The sequence below is a fragment of the Magallana gigas genome, chromosome 1, assembly GCF_963853765.1.
Source record: "Magallana gigas chromosome 1, xbMagGiga1.1, whole genome shotgun sequence".
Taxonomy (NCBI): domain Eukaryota; kingdom Metazoa; phylum Mollusca; class Bivalvia; order Ostreida; family Ostreidae; genus Magallana; species Magallana gigas.
In genome coordinates this window covers 16,337,418-16,356,815 of record NC_088853.1, presented here as the reverse complement: position 1 = coordinate 16,356,815, position 19,398 = coordinate 16,337,418, and the positions used below count along the sequence as shown (strand labels likewise).

At 32.4% G+C, this 19,398-nt stretch overlaps 1 long non-coding RNA gene across 1 annotated transcript; it reads right to left on the bottom strand.

Annotated features, from left to right (window-relative positions):
* Positions 1 to 14,733: 14,733 nt before the first annotated feature.
* LOC109618415 (uncharacterized) lies at positions 14,734 to 18,058 on the bottom strand. The gene is made up of 3 exons (XR_010711391.1): positions 17,942 to 18,058; positions 15,105 to 15,291; positions 14,734 to 14,918 (listed from the first exon to the last, which is right to left on the bottom strand). It is a non-coding gene; the product is annotated as an uncharacterized lncRNA (long non-coding RNA).
* Between the last annotated feature and the right edge of the window lie 1,340 nt (positions 18,059 to 19,398).

Sequence of the window (19,398 nt, the reverse complement as noted above, 5' to 3'; positions counted from 1 at the left end):
TTCTCTCAACCGCAGGCATGGGGTTTTGTAGTTATCGCAGGGAAACTATAAATCCTATGAATACGTGATTGCATGCACAGTACAGTTAAGGAGGCATATAAAAATATCGGCATTTTTTGTGATGAAAACACATATACTTTAATTCAACTGGCATGTTCTTTTTAAAACCAATAAGGTCATTTAAAGAATTTAATATTGCAAGGGCAATACCATGTCAAAATTTACAACTGTCAATTATAAATAACTTAATGTTATATCGTAGATCTTGAAAAACGTTGCGGTAATAAATTAATAAGTACTATCTAGGTTTGTAATGGCCTACACTGTGCTGTCATTATGCACATTTCTCGTACTTTTTGTCTGAACGGAATTTATTGACGGCCTTAACTGTGCTGCGTGGTTTATTTTGTTTTATACATGCCATTATCTCAGCATTATACTGCTCAGGTCCATGGCTTAACATTAGCGATCTCTTATCCTCAGCAGTGTTCGATAACTCTAAACTATCAGGACGTTTTTGTATGTGTTACACACATCCACCTTTTATATAGATACTTAATTATTCTTGAAGTATTTACATAACGCAGAACGTTACAACAAAGATAAAATGACAATAACAAACCGTGAACCACCTCAAAAATCCATAATACGAAACACAAATTCAAAGCAAAGCAACACGGACCTTCAAAAAGATAGAGGTAGGATCAGGTGCCTAGGAGGAGTAAACATCCTCTGCTGACCGGTCACATCCGCCGTGTGCTCTTTGTCGTAATCGGGGAAAAAATCTGCTTAATTGGCTGAGTGGCTCCACGGAGATCTACTGCCCACAACCTAGAACTAAAGGGGTTGAAGTCACCGATGCATTATTACGGACTTTTTTTTCTTATTTGATCTCATGTATACGGCATTTATTCCATTATATACCGTTGCAAAAATTGCAATAACTTTGTAAGTGCATGGATACCATCAATTTTTTTTGTATCATTTATAAAGTTTTAAAGATAAATGACATTTTTATGAAGAAAAAAAAACAACAAAACAAACATTCTGAGACCAATATCATCTCTCCGGTCTTTCGCCCTTGGGCTGATATTGGATTCTCAGGCGGATACTGCCTGTGATATGGGAAAGCGTATGCATTATTCTCTATGTATTAATTGAAATATTTACCCATGTATATAAAAATTATGTAATCATGTAGGATATACCCTTTTTTGTCCTCTGCAACATAATTATTTCAACAGAAAATTCGCCTACCCATAAGTTATAAACCATACGGTGTGTTTTAAATGCTTTTAAAAGTCCTTGCAGCCTGAATGCAGCGATCAAAATAAAAGCGACCGACCGTAACGTTCGAGACAGGTGTAATTGAAGAGCGATCAAAAATTATATGGCGACCAAATGCTTTTATAAATTCATGTCAAATTTAATTTCAGTTTTGAAGCAAATATCTTTTATTCATGTATTATTTTACAACAATCGAAATGCAAATTATACGATTTTTTAAGCACGGGTGTCAGCGCGAGGTGGTCTTTAATGTGAGATGAAGCCGGTGTGTTCGGTGTATTTACCAATAAAAACACAACAAAAGATAATCAAAATAGTAAATAAGCATTCATACACAGGTATTAAATATATCAAAAATGATTTCTATGAACATTGAACCCTGCCATAGTATTGTATGAAATACAATAAGGATGACGTTTACTCAAAATAAAAAAAGATTCCACTGATGATAATGAAAAACCATCTATTGTATTTTATAAAAGATATAATTATTAAGATGAAAACGAAAAAAAGGAATTGTTTCATCTTCACTTTCCCTTACACATCCTACAAAGAGGATCACAATTTTCTACGCCAGATTCACTGAGGGGTCTGTGATTAACAATGAAACAAACGCAAGGCTCTTGACAATTAATTTTATAAATTGTTATTTGTCATAAGCTGTCAAATAATTTTACTTAAATTAAATTAAACCATCTTAAAAAAGTATTTGAAATTAATGTTTCTATATAAATCGTGCACGCTGAAAATCATAGATGATACGATTTTTTCTGGTTTCTTTCCTTTCTGGGGTTTCTCTCAACCGCAGGCATGGAGTATTTGTAGTTATTGCAGGGAAAATATAAATCCTATGAATACGTGATTGTATGGTTTATTTTGTTTTATGCATGCCATTATCTCACCATTATACTGCTCAGGTCCTCAGCAATGTTCGATAACTCTAAACTATCAGGACGTTTTTTGTATTTGTTACACACTTCCGCCTTTTATTTAGATACTTAATTATTCTTGAAGTTTTAATTTTATCATTTTTTTTGTAACAAATATTCATTGGCAGTGCCTTTCCGCTTGCAGACGAAGTTAGCAACCTTCTTGTTAGTCCCCTACCTGTTTTCACCGGAGGGGACTATAGCTTTCCTCTGGGTCCGTCCGTCCGTCCGTCTGTCCTTCCGTCCGTCTGTCTGTCCCACTTCAGTTTTCCACACTTTTTTTCTTTTTAGTGTTTTAGGAATAATATGAAATTTGCTGAATAGCTTCAAAATGTCAAACTTCAGATCAAGTTTACACTTTCGTAGCGTCTGGTTGACATATGTTCGAGGAAATTATTTTTTATATTCCGTTTTTTTATGTTCGGGTTCGTTATCGTGTTCGGTGTGTATTGAATAAACGAGAAAAGTATGTAGTCAGTAATAATATCGTGCATTACTTGGACCACTCCTTGTATTGTTTCTAACAAACCCATTAGTTCTGTAAAATAGCGTCAAGCATTGTGTTGTAAATTTAATCGGCAGGGTTTTTTGTATTATTACAATTGGACTCGTTATCGTGTTGGTCTGTTGATTCGGGGTACAGAAGACTGTAAGAAATGATATTCATATAACAGTGCATTATTTTCACAAATTTCTACAAACCGGTAGGGGACGTGTATTGCTTATGCAATACTCTCAGAATGCTTGTATTATATATAGAGAGGGTCTATTTTTTCTAAAATTTTTGTTTTAGGTAATTTGGGCAATGAATGAATAAATTAGATTAGAAATATGTCATAAAAGGATAATTTAATTTTTAAAAAGAGTAAAATGCCGGGGTCTTTATACTTGGGATGGGGTGGAAGGGTTGGGGGGGGGGGGGGGGTTGGGGGTGATCTTGTCCTCAAGCACCTGTGATGTAAACAGAAAATTCGCCTACCCATGTGTAATAAACCCTTTAATGTGTTATTCATGCATTTAGAAGTCCTTGCAACCTGAATGCCGCGATCAAAATTAAAGCCATAACGTTCGAGACAGGTGTACATATTTAAATGTCAGTAGCAATTGAAGAGCGATCAAAAATAATATAACGACCAAATGTTTTTATGAATTCATGTTCAATTTAAGTTCAGTTGTGAAGCAATTATTTTTTATTCATGCATTATTTTCCAACAATCGACAAACAAGTTATACAACTTTTAAGCAGGGTGTCAGCGCGAGAGGGTCTTTAATGTGAGAGGAAGGCGGCGTGTTTGGAGATGCGTTCGGTGTATTTACCAATAAAAACACAACAAAAGATAATCAAAATAGTAAATAAGCATTCTTACACAGGTATTAAATATATCAAAACTGATTTCTATAAACATTAAACCCTGCCATAGTTTTGTTTGAAATACATAAATACAATAGTTTTATTTACTAACGTTCCTGAAACGTCGTCAAATTCATTCATATCGGCACAGATTTCTGCGCATGACTTTCCGCAGGTACAGTCGCGGTAAATGACTGCGCTGTATTTTCTATCTGGTGATTGGTTCGTGCAAACAGATGTAGAAATGGTCTATTTGTCGCCATATATTCCTTGAACCAGAGTTTACAATACTGCTTAAGTATGTACTTAAACAATTTTTAACAATTCGGAAACATTTAATCCTTTAAAAAGTATTGTTTTATAATCCTTGAATACTTTAATCATTGTTTAATTTAGCGTTCCCTGTACATGTGTTTAAATGTGATCGATATTATTTTTTTTTTCATACAAATTTGTATACTGGTAGGTGATTTCATTATTTTCATAAATTGTTTTCATAGTAATATCTTAAGTCAGCATGTTTACTCTAAATTGATTATCTTGCAAGTTCAAGTTCTTTATTCCAAGATTAATAAATTACACAGTTCTTTGGTATTTGAAGTAAATGTAGATAGTAACTGTTTAACTTTATAGATACTTGGTTTTCTGGAGTAGTATTTTTTAATATACTTTTCTTTTAAACTACGAAAAGATTGACAAATCAGTAAAAAAAATTGAATTTATCTTCAATCTCAGTTAAGTTGCAAAAGTCACGTGTTAAATTATCACACCTCCCTGTTTCAATCTTTAGGTCATGTGAAGACAACCATAATTAATTTACGATATTTTACATGAATTGATTGCTTTAGATAAACTTGTAAACAAAAGTAGTCAACAACATGTTGATACAATATACATTTTGATGCATTGCATATAACATGAACAACTTTTTGTTTAAAGTCATCAAACATTCTATTATATATGATACCTTACATGACAGATTCTTTTATACATATAGCACTGGGATATTAATTCACCATGCCTAAGGTAGCAAGGGACAGTTTCGGATAAAGTACCCGTCAATATTTTTGTAAAATTGAGAGTTGCTTAACTTGAAGGCTTATGAGTGTTGCTAAAATTCATGAAATGATATTTAATGATTATCATTAGTTGGAGGGGTGTCTCCTGTTGAAATGGATATGCAATATGTAGGCTTCATATGTTAGGTACATGAGAATCAGAAGTAATATGCGAAACCTGCGGATATGACTGTTGTGTTGACTTTACACAGTGAAATTGCAAGTTACAGACAGGAGGTAAAATAACACGAAAAGTAGGTGGATGGGACATTGTAAACTATACACCGGTAAGTTTCTGACATGTGATAGTGCAACATGCAGGCGGTACGGAAGGTCAACCCTCTGCAGGGAATTAGCTGAGGGAGGTCTAAAAAGCTGAAAAATCATGAAAAATTAGCAAAAAATGAAAGGGTCAAAATCTCATAAAAACCAGTATGTAGAGAATTTTACAGGTTTTGACTAGTAATTTTCTTCAGAAATTGGTGATTGGCCTTATAAATAAATAGTGAATTAAAGGTATTTGTGCTGAATGGGACCATACAAAAACAATCATTAACTGGCCAAATGAAAAAAAATATTCTATTTTCAAATGCATATCAACAAAGTATTTTAACTTTCAACACATAAAATGTTCTGTATTATAACGCATGCTCAGCAACGGAACTTTTCAACTATGTACGGTAATCCGATAAAATTGTTTAATTACTATAAATAAAAGCACATACTTATAATTTTTTAGTGATAAAGAAAAATGTCGAATGTTGTTAAATTACAAAACAATACCAAGCACAACGATATCATATGATTCTCAGTACATACCCAATATAAACAAACATAAAACAGAAGTTTTAACATAACGACATAAATCGGTTAATGTTCATAGCGGCGTACAACCTTTGAAAAAAAATGGATACAGAGAGATATTGATAATAAAAGTTAATCCGGTTATAGAGAAGTCCTAGGGACCAACGAATTTACTTCGTTCTATCAGTAATTCGTTATAACAATGTGACGAATTGTAGTTAAAGGCTTGTTTGCTGTCATTGATTACGAGTGCAAAAAAAAACCCATAATAAATGACAGCAAACTAGTTTATTTTTTCTTTATATCTAGAGAATGATTTGCGTCGTTAGTTGTATTTTCCCCAGTTTGATGTTTCGTTTGTTAGGAACACAAATAAACTAATTAAACTGAATTAAACTAAATTGAATAAGCGAGAACTTCGTTCTTAGAAAATGTTGAGGGCTTGTAATAAGCTGAAATAAAAAGATTGACAACGTGCACTTATATTCCATTGATTGTATTCAACTATGTAGCCTGTTCTTATCACAAAACGCTGCTGCTAGCTGTGAAGAGTTATGACCAATTTTGCTATACTCTGTCCCAAGGTATCCTGGATTCACATTTGGCTCAATTGCTTGATGTTTATAAATACCTCAGGGTTCAAACGATGTTCACTCGAAAGTATGAAAAATTTCCAAGATTTCTCAATCGAAACGCTCCTGTTAGTTTATCCGGTGTCAATACAATGCTAAAAAACGTTATGTCTACGGGGATTTTGTATTGCAGCAAGCCCGTATGATAACGTTGAAAAATTGCGCGATGCATTCCTATTGTATTCAGAATGGATAAAGGATGTAAACATTCCCCATTATAAATCTACGTAAGGAATCTGTTTTCGTTCCTGTGAAGTTTACCGAGTGAAAGATGATAATGTGTCAAGGAAATTATCTTGGAAAGTATCCCTTTCAACTATTTCAAATGCACTTCTTTCACAGGTATGTATATTTTTATTAAAAATCGCCCAAATGTGCTGCATACATATCTTGGGACAGACTATAGGATGAGCGATGTGGCCCTTGGGCCTCTTGTTTTATGATGAATTCTTTCAAAGGAAATGCTTTCATTGAATGTCCGTTAGGTTTTGCAATTTAATGCACATCAGTGTGATATTTTGATTAAGTGTGCTTAAATTCTCCACCTCAGTTGGCTAATTATTGCACCTGTGCAAGTGCACCAAGAGGGAAATTCAGGTTGAGGTGGCTGTGATGTTTCAGGCAGGGGTTTGCTCCAAAATGTCCAACATAAAAATGCCAGATCTGTTGGCTATTTGAACTAAAATGTTTTGACACAGGTTCACTGTCATGTTTTGAAAATGTCTCTTATGTTCTTATTCGTTCCACTCAACCGAACATAAATTATTTACAATAATAACAAAACACATGATTAGCGAAGGAAGCGCTTATTTTGCTGCATTTATTTACACGTACAAATACATATAGATTCTTCAAACTTCTTTCTGAAATAAAACATTTTACATAGTGCACAGTCCTTGATTTTTAAATGTCACTAAATAAGTGGGTGGGTGGGTGGGGACTGTGCAAATGCAGCAAAGAAAAGCCTTCGAATGAGTGAAAATCGTGCTTAACTTGAATACCTGTTCTACAGGTTATACGCTATAAATAGTAGCCAATGGCTACAGGTTTAAATATATAAAACCAAAACATATAACATGTGTTCTAGTACCTATGATAAATTAATTGAATAAAACAATATTAAACATTTTAAACTTCAATTCTTCCATGTACGCGTGAAACTTAGTTTTTTTTAGACGTAAAAAATGTCTTATATAACTTCTATTTATACATTAATTTGCCTTTGCTACCTCTTCTCTGTTTTGTGTCTGTTTAGGACAGTGAAATCTGACATCTCTTCGTTTCTGTCTACCCCGTCCGCGTCCGAGTCCACTTGTAGATCTAGATCTGATGACAGATCAAGGTCTCCCTCTACCATAAAAATCCCCAGCAGTTGACGATGATGATTAAAATATTACAGAAATAACGTCTAATCTATAACTGCCGTATTCGTCATATTGTCTAATTTACCTTCTTTGTCATTTTTCACAATACGACATCAGTTCTCAATATACCGTATTTAATAGGTTTAAATGCAATGTAATCACTTATTAAAAAGCAGAATGCTTACTTCCGTTATTAATATTAACATATATCTCTTGAAATAAACACCCAATAGTTTGATAATCATCCATGATACAGATGTAACTAACCCCAGTTCCCATGTCTTATCGTGAAATCGGAAGTCAGGCGATCTTGTCTGTTAAATATTCAGACTTAATTTCGGAGAGTTTTGTTTTGATTGTTTCTCGTTTTTAACTTAAGAACAATGTTCTTATAATCAAAGAAAGAAACAAAGAGGTCACGTGACGTGCTAACAATGGCCAGGTAAAAATTTCGGCTCCGGCAATTTCGGTGAAAAGTGTGAATTACGGTGGGATTAGTGAAATTGTATTTATACCCGTCTGTTAATATACATTTGTAGAGCATTCTGCAAAATTTTCAGTGCAAAAAAACCAAAGGATTTAAGTGAAAATGTCAACAGGTAAACAACAAAGGCCTGTAAAAATGTTCAACAAAAAGCCCGGGGAGGAGAACTCACCGAAGCCAGCTGACGAAAACAAACAGGTAACGGTACCTTTAAAGGATTTTCAATCCTTACAAAAGACAGTAAAAGATTTAAGTAAAAAACTTTCGAGATATGAGCCGATATACAGTGAAATTCAGGCCATTAAAAAAACTTTAGAAGATCCAGATATGGGGATATCAAAAACTGTCAATTATATTGGAGAACAAGCAGAGAGTAATTACGACGAAATTCATATTGTCCGCGCAGAAAACGCACAATTGCGGAGGGAGCTCGATCTCATGAGGGCTATGCTGATCAAATTCGATAGAAAAATGGAAAATGTGAAGTCTGAGGTAACAGATTTGAGGGCAAGGTCCATGAGACACAACATTCTTATTCACAACTTTCCGTACAAACAAGGCGAAAATTTAATGCAGATCATCCCCGAAACAATTAAAGACACATTAGGAGTCGATATCCAATTCGTGAGAATCCACAGAAACAGCGTAAAAGGTGTTGTTAATTCCAAACCAGTGTCAATTACAGGGAAATTAGTAGATCGAAAGATGAAAGATGAGCTACTACAAGCTCAAAAATCTAAAAAAATGGCAAAGGTAACCCTCCCTTTTTTCATAACAACACAGGAACCCACAGTTATGGTGGAGGAAAAAAAACGCCTTTACGCCATCTCAGATATGTTAAGATCGCAGAATATCAGAACAAAGGTCGAGAGGGGCCGAATCGTATTACCAAACGGCGAAAAGTACCAGGAACCAATTCCAAAACTGGAATCTTCTGATGTATTACAAATTGCGACGCAAGATGTGGAACTAGTAGATTCCGTTTCAACGGACCCGACTCAAAAAAAAGGGTCGGAAATATTTGCAAGCGGAGCAAGAGTATCATCATCTAGCGATGTCCAAAACCTTTACCAAAAAGTAAATTTGGACCCATTTTCAGCATCAGCTGATCACAGAATTCTTGTATATCGTTTCACGGACTCCTCAAGCAGGATCCAAGAAGGATACTATGACGATGGGGAGCATGGAGCGGGCAGGCGTTTACTACACTATATAAAAACTAATCAAATGCAGAATATAGCGGTGGTCATTACACGGCGGAGTGGTCACACGCGACTGGGTCCCGAGAGATTCCATATTATGGAGGAACATGTGTGCGATGTTGCGAACTTACTGGACAACCTATAAAATAGGTTTCCTTGCGAAACCTATTGCGAATCCTTGCGAATATTTATATCGGATCTAAAAAAAAAACTCCATAATTTTCTCGCACAATGTTAAGTGCAATGTATTTATTTACACGTGTGAACATTATACCAACTTTCAAATGTACAGTTACTCCACCTAATTTTTTTTTCCGGATTTATTATGTTCAACTATTTCATTCTTTTTTTAACTGCACATATAAAACATCCGGTTTGTGTTTATGGACACTGAAATTGCAAAAGTTGACGTTTACCTTGTGTCATAGTTATAGTGAGCATGTCTACACAAAGGTATTCTATCTTCTTCATACTTTCTCTTCTTTCACTCTCTTTGACATTACTGTTTACCCAAAATTTTATTTGTTTGAATTACTTCATTAATTTCCACGTTTGCGATGTTAATTGTAAGTTAAAAATAATCTTTCTATCGGCTCATGTCGGACATTAAGATACTTTCTGTAAACTGTCAAGGACTGAATGACGATAAAAAAAGAAAAGACGTTTTCGAGTATTACAGAAAACAAAACTGTAACATTCTTTGTTTGATAGATACTCATTTCACAGAGGAAATTGAAAACAATATCAGAAACGAATGGGGTTTTGAAGTTGTATTTAACTCTTATGCATCTAATTCAAGAGGAATTGCAATACTTTTCAGCAGTAATTTTGAATATAATATATATGAGTGTGTGAAGGATGATAATGGGAATTTATTAGCTTTAGATATCAAAATTGAGAATAAGAGATTAACTTTAGCATGCATATATGGACCTAATGAAGATTCTCCCACTTTTTATCAAACACTATCAGACATAATAACAAGAATAAATAATGAAGAAATAATTATTGTAGGTGATTATAATATGGTTATAGATACATCCAAAGATTATTTTAATTATTTGCATGTAAATAACCCGAAAGCAAGAGGAAAACTATTAGAGCTAATTAGTTATTTTGATTTAGCAGATATTTATAGAGAATTTCACCCAAACATAGAAAGATATACTTGGAGAAAATCTAATCCATTAAAACAAGCAAGGCTAGACTTTTTCCTGATATCAACTTCATTGATAACACAAGTTCAAAAATGTGACATATTAACTAGCTATAGGTCAGATCATTCACCAATTATGATATTGTTGAAACTGAATGAATTCAAACATGGTAAAGGCCTATGGAAATTTAATAACTCTCTTTTAAATATACCTGAATATGTACAATCAATCAATAATCATATTGATGAAATTAAAAAACAATATGCATTGCCTATATATAATAGGGAAAATATTTTAGATTTACCAGACCCTGAAATACAATTTTTTATAAATGACCAGCTATTTTTGGAAACGCTGCTAATCGAAATCAGGGGTAAAACTATTTCATTTGCAAGCTATTTAAAAAAAAGTAGATCAATTGCTGAACAGAAACTTATAGAAGAAATAGGCTCATTAGAGGAAGACTATGAAATGAATATGGATATAATATATGAAAAGAAACAAGAACTAGAAAACATAAGAAAGCATAAGCAAATGGGAAATTTAGTTAGATCACGAGCGAAATGGCTAAGCGAAGGCGAAAAACCTACCAGTTACTTTTTAAATTTGGAAAACAGACATTATGTAAATAAAATTATACCTAAGCTTATAAAACAGGACAACAATGTACATGTAGAAATTAATAAACAGGAACACATTTTAAAAGAAGTAGCAATTTTCTATAAAAATTTATATAATGCAAAAACAAATGTAGATACAGCGGAATTTGATTTGAATAGAATAACTTTCACAGATGTTATGAAATTAAATGACTCAGAACGTGAAAAATTAGAGGGAAAAATTACATATGATGAAGCATTAACAATATTAAAAAACATGTCAAATAACAAAAGCCCTGGAAGTGATGGCTTTACAGCTGAATTTTTTAAAATGTTTTGGAACAAGTTAGGATATTTCATTATAAGATCTTTAAACTGGGGTTATGAAATTGGAGAATTATCATCAACACAGAAACAGGGGATAATAACATGTGTACCAAAAGAGGGTAAAAGTAAATTTAACATTGCAAATTGGAGACCTATAACTCTACTTAATACAGTTTATAAAATTGGATCAGGATGTATAGCTAGAAGGATTAAACACACTTTAAACAAAATAATAAGTTCAGACCAATCGGGTTTCATTTCAGGCAGATATATTGGCGAAAATACGAGATTAATATATGATTTAATGAACTACACTGAAATATGTAATATTCCTGGAGTCCTAGCTATGATTGATTTTGAAAAAGCCTTTGACTCGGTGTCTTGGAAATTCATTTATAAAGTCCTATCCTACTTCAATTTTGGCCCGTCAATTTCAAATTGGGTTAAAACTTTTCAAAATAAGTCTGTGTCATGTGTAACTCAAGCAGGCATCTTATCTAATTTTTTTAATTTAGAAAGAGGCTGCAGACAAGGAGACCCTATTTCTCCATACATTTTTTTGCTATGTGCTGAAATATTGTCAATAAATATAAAACATAACAAAGATATTAAAGGTATAAAAATAAACGATAATGAATATATAATATCACAGTATGCTGATGATACAGTTATAATTCTGGATGGATCAGAAAAGTCATTAAATGCAACAATGGAAGAGTTGGAGAAGTTTTATATCATGTCAGGGCTTAAAATGAATAATGCAAAAACCCAGATTGTATGGATAGGAAGTAAAAAATATTCAGAAGACAAAATCTGTACAGAAATTAATTTCGAATGGACAACAAACTTTAAACTATTGGGCATTCACTATGATGTGGACTTAACAAGAATAAATAAATTGAATTATGACAAAAAACTGGTAAAAATAAAAAGTATAATAGAACAATGGAAAAAGCGTAACTTAACACCAATTGGAAGAATAACTCTTATAAAATCTCTAATCATATCTCAACTTAACCACTTATTTATAACTTTACCAAACCCGCAACCTATACTAACGAAAGAACTAAATAGCATTATTTTTAGATTTCTATGGAACTCTGATGTTGATAAAGTAAAAAGAAAGATTGTTACACAAAAATATTCTCATGGAGGGCTGAAAATGCTTGACTTAGAAAATTATATAAAAGGATTAAAATCTACATGGATAAGAAGAATTCTTTTTAATAACAATTCAAAGTGGAAAACCTTGTTACAAAACATAGTAGATATCGAACTTTTATTAAGCACAGGAACTGAATACTTAGTTGGCCTAAAAGAGAATATTAAAAATGATTTTTGGAAAGATGTTTTTATAGCGTTCAAGGACATTCAAGATAAAAACCAAATTAGTAATTGGAAAGAATATATTAGCCAGCCTTTGTGGCATAATAAAAGATTTAAAATAGGGAAAGAAACAGTTTTTTACAGATCTTGGTATAAAAATAATATCATATATGTCAACGACCTACTGAATGAACGGGGGAATTTTATATCTTTAGATACACTAAAATTGAAGTTTAATATAAAAACAAACTATGTAACTTTTTTAGGAATCAAGCAGGCTATAATATCTGATATGAGAAAGTGTAATATATACAGAGATGTATGTTTAGATAAACCTTTTATTCCGATAAATATCCAGATTTTTGTCACAACAAGAAAAGGATCAAAAGCTATGTATGATGTATTAAATAGATCAGAAGTCAAGCCAGGTGCACAGGAAAAGTGGGGGAAAATCTTTGAAATTACTGACTTACAATGGAAAAAGATATATTCTATCCCATTTTTTACTACCAATAGTGCTAAGTTACAATGGCTACAATATCGCATCAATCATAATATTTTAACAACAAATAGTATTATGTTTAAAATTGGGAAAGTTGATTCAAAATTATGTAATCTATGTCATAGTGAAGAGGAAACAATTTGCCACCTAATGTGGAATTGCCCAACTGTACAGCAGCTTCTTAATAACTTCATAAACTTTTGTCAAATAAAGAATATAGATATTGAACTGAATCAAGATACTTTCATGTTTGGAGAATACAAAACTAAAGAAAATATTAGACAGAGCAATGTTATATTTATGCTAGTTAAGCAATACATATACAGAAGCAGATGCTTTAAAAGTAACTTATCAGTCCTTGGAGTACTACATGAGATCGAATCATATATTAAGGCAATAAAATACACTGCAGGTGTGGAAAATAAAATGAATGAATTTAATAACAGATGGGAAATATGGCAACATTTATTTACATAATTCTCTCTCTTTCTCTCTCTCTCTCTCTCTCTCTCTCTCTCTCTCTCTCTCTCTGAGACAAGTTTTTTCAATTTAGGCCATTTAACATTTTTTGAAAACTTTCATGCTTTGTCATTATGATATAACTGTTCTTGTATGAAATTAATAAATTCATTACAAAAAAAAAAAAAAAACAAAAAAAAAATAATCAAAGAAACAATTAGAATATTCATTTATAAATACATATAAAATACGAAATATGCTTCATAATCGGACTAATCAGCTTTGTTTAAAGTATATAATCAAAATCACTATTATTCAAGCCAGTCACTGAACGCCTATCCATTTACTACGCATCTCAATCTTGTGTATCCCTTTTTTCATAAAAACAAAGTGGATCAAAGCCATAACACATAACATCAGTTTAACCAAATAGATAACCTATAGATTGTTAAGCTCATGAATGAAAAACGTTGCATTGACCGAGGAGTCAGAGTAAGCGTATTAGGAATCCGTTATGACTGGTTTTTTTCTAAATACAAAATTATTGATTTTCTTAATAACAAATTAACATTCTATATTTCTGAAAATGTTTAAAGCATTAAAGGATCGTTTAAGGGGGGCGCGCTCGATTGAAACCCTTCTTATTCCGGATTTATTATTCCGTCCTCTCAATTGGTTTGGTAGATTACACTTAGAAGGCCTTTTTAGCCTTCCGCACCAATGATGGAAGGATAACATTCCGGTAAGGCGTCAAAAAGCATTACAAGTTTTCAAAGTCGTCCCCTACCAGCTGGACTTCAAACCGGAATGCTATTCTTCCCTCTATGTAAATACCCTGGAACCAGTCATTCCATACATTCAAATTCTATTAAAGGCACAAAATTTGATGCATTTAATGCAGTAATTAATTAAGTTGACAAACCGTCATATTCAATACCTTTCTGAGCACTCGATTGAGACATAAAAATTCTAACCCGTCTGACCTTCCCTACCGCTTCAGGGAATTTAATGGGACTGTTTGTAATAACTCAATGTACAGGGTCTGATATACTTTAACTTATGCTTGGCTTTGAGCAATAGTTCCTGTGTTGTTTTCATGTTTTACTTGTCCAGTTTAATAAACCGACAATACTACTCCGTACTGGAAAATGTCTATACTGTATATGATGATTAACGCCTAGCATTGTGTTTGTCTTTCTGCTATAATTCTTGAAGTGATGTACTGAAAATGTTTAACTGAAATAAGACCAAATTGACAGACTAACTGTTTATTATTCATTTAACTACAATAAACAACAGCAGAAGTTGGGTCCGCAGTGTGTTTGAGTACACCCATCATTGCCTCCATAGATCCATGTGTTGATCCATTTAGTGTTTGCAGTGTTTTTTGGGCCGCGATTACCAGGATATATGTGAAGAGCATTGAAGCATTGAGGGCTACCAATAAAAAAAAGAGAGATAAGTACAATATTATTGTTATACAAATCAATTATTAGTATATATATATATATATATATATATATAGAGAGAGAGAGAGAGAGAGAGAGAGAGAGAGAGAGAGAGAGAGAGAGAGAGAGAGAGAGAGAGAGAGAGAGAGAGATAACTGCAGTATTATTTACTTACGCTCCGTAACCGCCATTATTTTCATCCATGGTTTTTACAGATGAACAGATATCTTTACACGACTTCCCACCATGACAGTCGCGGGGAATGGCGGCGGTGTATCTTCTAGTTGATGATAGACCAATGCAAGCAGATGTTGCAATGGCATGATCATCGCCGATGCTTCCAATGATCTGCGTTCCCAACACTTCAATTATAATACTCTTATGAATTTAGAACGGCAAATCAAATTAAAAGGATATGCTATTTTTAGGTTATTTCATCTTTGATAATATGTCTTTTCTATATTTACACCTAATCTGATTCTGTTTTGCTTTGGTTTGAGTCTCGGAGAAGTTACTGAAATTTAAAAGCTAGACGAAACGACTAAAAGATACCCCCTTGATGCAGAACAAGCAAACTTTTTTGTTAAGATTTGACGGCCATGTTTTTTTTAATGCGAAAGGTTGGAAATAGTAAACACCCTAAATACCAACTTAAAGGGTTTATTCAACGATAAATGACGCTTGTGAGTATTGACCTCTGTTAAAGCAGAAATGACAACATCTTTTTTTTAATATAGTTTAAACACTATGCTTGCTTTCACAAATTTAATGCATTTTAACTCAACAAATTGAGTTCAAAGAGAGATAACGATAATATTATAAGTATTGATGTTTTCTTTTATTTTGTTTCAGACAACAATATAATTTTTAGGGTAACTTATTAATTTAAAAATTTATTTAATTAAGATATTAATTAGATTAGATTAGATTAATTAGATTAATTAATTATAATATTTGATTAAAAAAATATTTAATTGTAACCAAATCAGTAATTCATCTGAGATGTAGTCTTTTTAAAGCGCTAAGCATAGCTCAGCGCTTTATTGTCGTTAGACTTCTACTTCCGGTGCAAGGAATAACCGCCCCCTATGAGCAGAAGTTTACATCATTTAAACTGGTTAGGGAACCAGTTTCAGGAGCTGCACGGGCTAGTATGGGCTACTGTGAATTTGATGTACAGGGCTTACATACATCATTGCCACGCAGTGATGAGGAAATATATTGCGTATACAGAAACTAAAATGTTATATACATATATCTTTTACAAACAGAAGCTGGGTTAGCGCTTTTCAGTACTATCAGTACTTTGATTAAATAAATGGAGTTTTCTATTGCAACGTTTTTAGAGGTTTTATTGTTCCCACTTAAGATGGGCGGCGGGTGTGCTTTCGTCATCAAATTCTGTACGCAATTTATACAATTTGCATGGCCCTTTTGTGAACATTAGTTTATGACATCATAACGGATACATCTCAAGTTTCCCCATTACACTCTAAAGCCAAAAGCTATAAATTAATATAAAATGATATGATATATCAATGATATATTATTATATTATTACATGTAACTATTTTATCCCAAAAAAGGGAAGAGTACAGGCGGGGATTTATATTTTCTAATATTATTGATTAGTTGTTGAATTAATATAATATCATATAATATATCAATAATATATTATTATAGTATTACATGTAACCATTTTGTCCGAAAAATTGGGAAGAGTACAGTCGGCGAGTTATATTTTCTTAGTTGTGAAGATCTTGATAAGCAAAATAAATGCCCACAACTTACAAATATCATCCGTTTTCTAGATTCAAGATTACAATATACATTATGTTTAACTTATATTCCGACTGAGCAAATTAATATGGAAAAGGTGAACTGGATAATCTTGCACTTAACAAATTTGATGCCTTCGTTCTCTTCGTGATTTAAGATATTTAGAAGATTATGTAATGCATCATCTGATTTCGAATAAAAGTGTAAAAGTTAACTTTTCTTGTGAATATTTTTCAATATCAACTGAATAGATGAATTAATGTACATAAAACCGGAGGTACACGAGAGGCTGCGCCCCAATTAAAAACTTTGAAATAATGATAAAAATATATTTAATCTCTTTCATATTCTTAAAAAGTCTTAATATATGTATATATGCAATTTTATGACGGTAGGTGGTCTAATCACTAGGAAAATTGTCACTTGAACTGTTACAAAGGTATGTTTTCGAACATGGGTATATGTGCGTGTAAGTAAAAAGTTGTCTCTTTTCTCTTGTTCTGTGGAAAATAGTTTTGTAAAAAGAAACTGCATCGTCCTTTGCACATTAAATGGGTAAAAGTTTTAGCTTTAGAAGTCCTGAATATAGTGTTTAAATGATTGCTATCACTGAGTAATAGGAACAGTTTAACATTGTTGACGTCGAACTCATGCTACTCTAATGTTTGGTAGAATAATCAGAAACATAAAATCTAGCCAGAACACATATGATTTTTTACATACATAATTTGTAAATCACGTTTTCTGTACACATAGAAACAGTTGATAAGTTTTAGAGGATATTTGCAATTTCGCAAAATAACTCGATTTCGAATATAAAGAGAAATATGCTCATCTTTCCTATATATTTCCTTAGAAGAGCGTCAAAACAGCACCACAAACAAAGTTTAGAGCGGCATTGCATAAAAAATCGTAGGCAAATTTGATCAAAAATATATATAATGATCTGTTTATCCTAAATAACGATTAAACAAATTTTCAGGGCACGTTTGTCGTGAGATTTGTTATGGGGTAAACCTGCGACCCACCTTAAATAGAGCTATAACCTTTGGAAAAGAATGAATCCTGCATTAAACATATTCAGTGTTTCCTGAAATTGAAACTTCCGGACTTAAATTACTATTCAACCGCCTTTCAAAAAATATAGGATACAAATGAAACAAAGACATACATTTAGTACTATAAAATATTTCTCTTAACATTATTCCTTTACCATAAATTTACAGTACTCACCTATCATGAAACCAACAAAAATGTTTGAAACCATGTTGAACAGTTGCTTCTTATAGCTATATTTTAATCAGCTGACAAACTGTGTCTGAACAAACATGGATATATATATCTTTTATACTCAATTTTCAGGGAGTGTCTCATTTGAACACAAACGCATATTTGCACATCTTGTTAATAAAAATGACAGCTTGCAATCCAAATCAATCGTTTGATTATAGTTTTAATTTGTTATTGATACTTAAACACGTTGTCTTCGATTAAAGCGCATGTTGCTATTATTCACAAAGGGTGGGATAGTGTTTGTTCATCAAAATAATGATAATTTAAAAGAATTGGTTAACAATAGAATAGTAACATATTTCATATTAACATGTGGGTGCGCTAAGCATCAATGGAATCATTTGTAATAAATATTGTATTTATCCGTTCTATATTTCTGAACATAAAATTAACAATGTCTAAATAAGCCTTTCTATAATTCAACAACTAGGCCGAGGTAACAAGGACATTTAATATAAAGTAACTCTGAATATTTTTGACGGACACACTGGTTGCAGTAATCTGTATATAAAAACAATATCCTAAATTAAAGTTATACCAATTTAACCTTAAAATTCTCGACTGCGAGGAATAAAATCACAATGTTAGATATCAAATTGCCCGATAACAGTAATAATAGTGATTCTTTTTTATTTGTCGATTCATGTTGTTTCCAAGGATATGAAAAGATTAAAAAAGAAGAAAGGATAACCTTTTAAACGAAAACATATGTCTTATATATTATCACTTATTTTTATATTACTTTATGCGATGATTCTAATTTTTTCCCTTTTTTAATTACACTACATCTTCAAGAACACTTCTTTTTATAACTTATTACCCGTATATACAAAGATTAATAATGATTTAACTTCTATAATGCAGACTTATTTTATAACTCTTGTCCAAGAGAGATTTACTATCTCTGCAGTTATCAATACTAGCACAGATTATTGATGCATTAATCGTCTTAATGTTTATTAAAGTATTCCAAAGATAAAGTCAAATATGGCTCTATGTTCGAGTTTTCTCAGTACTTTGATAATTTTTCTCGTTTGCTGCTAGTTTCTACAGGCTAATTGGCTGCTGTTAGTGGCTGCAAACTGAGACTGGTGTCTCAGTTATCTACCTTCTCTTAGAAAAACTCGTTTGACATGGTAAAGTAAGTTTACGAAACAAACATACTTTCATTTGAAAAGCATTATAAGGGGGAGATAATTTTACTTTAATAACACATTACTTCGCAGTTTCATTTCATAAAAGATATTGTACCATCTGTTATTTATCGGATTAGCATGGGAACAAGTGAGCTACATAATAATGACATTGTCAATATACACAGGAAATAACTTGCCAAAAATAGTTTGCCTCATCAAACATCGCTCTGCACTATTTGACTCTAGCATAATAGACAATAT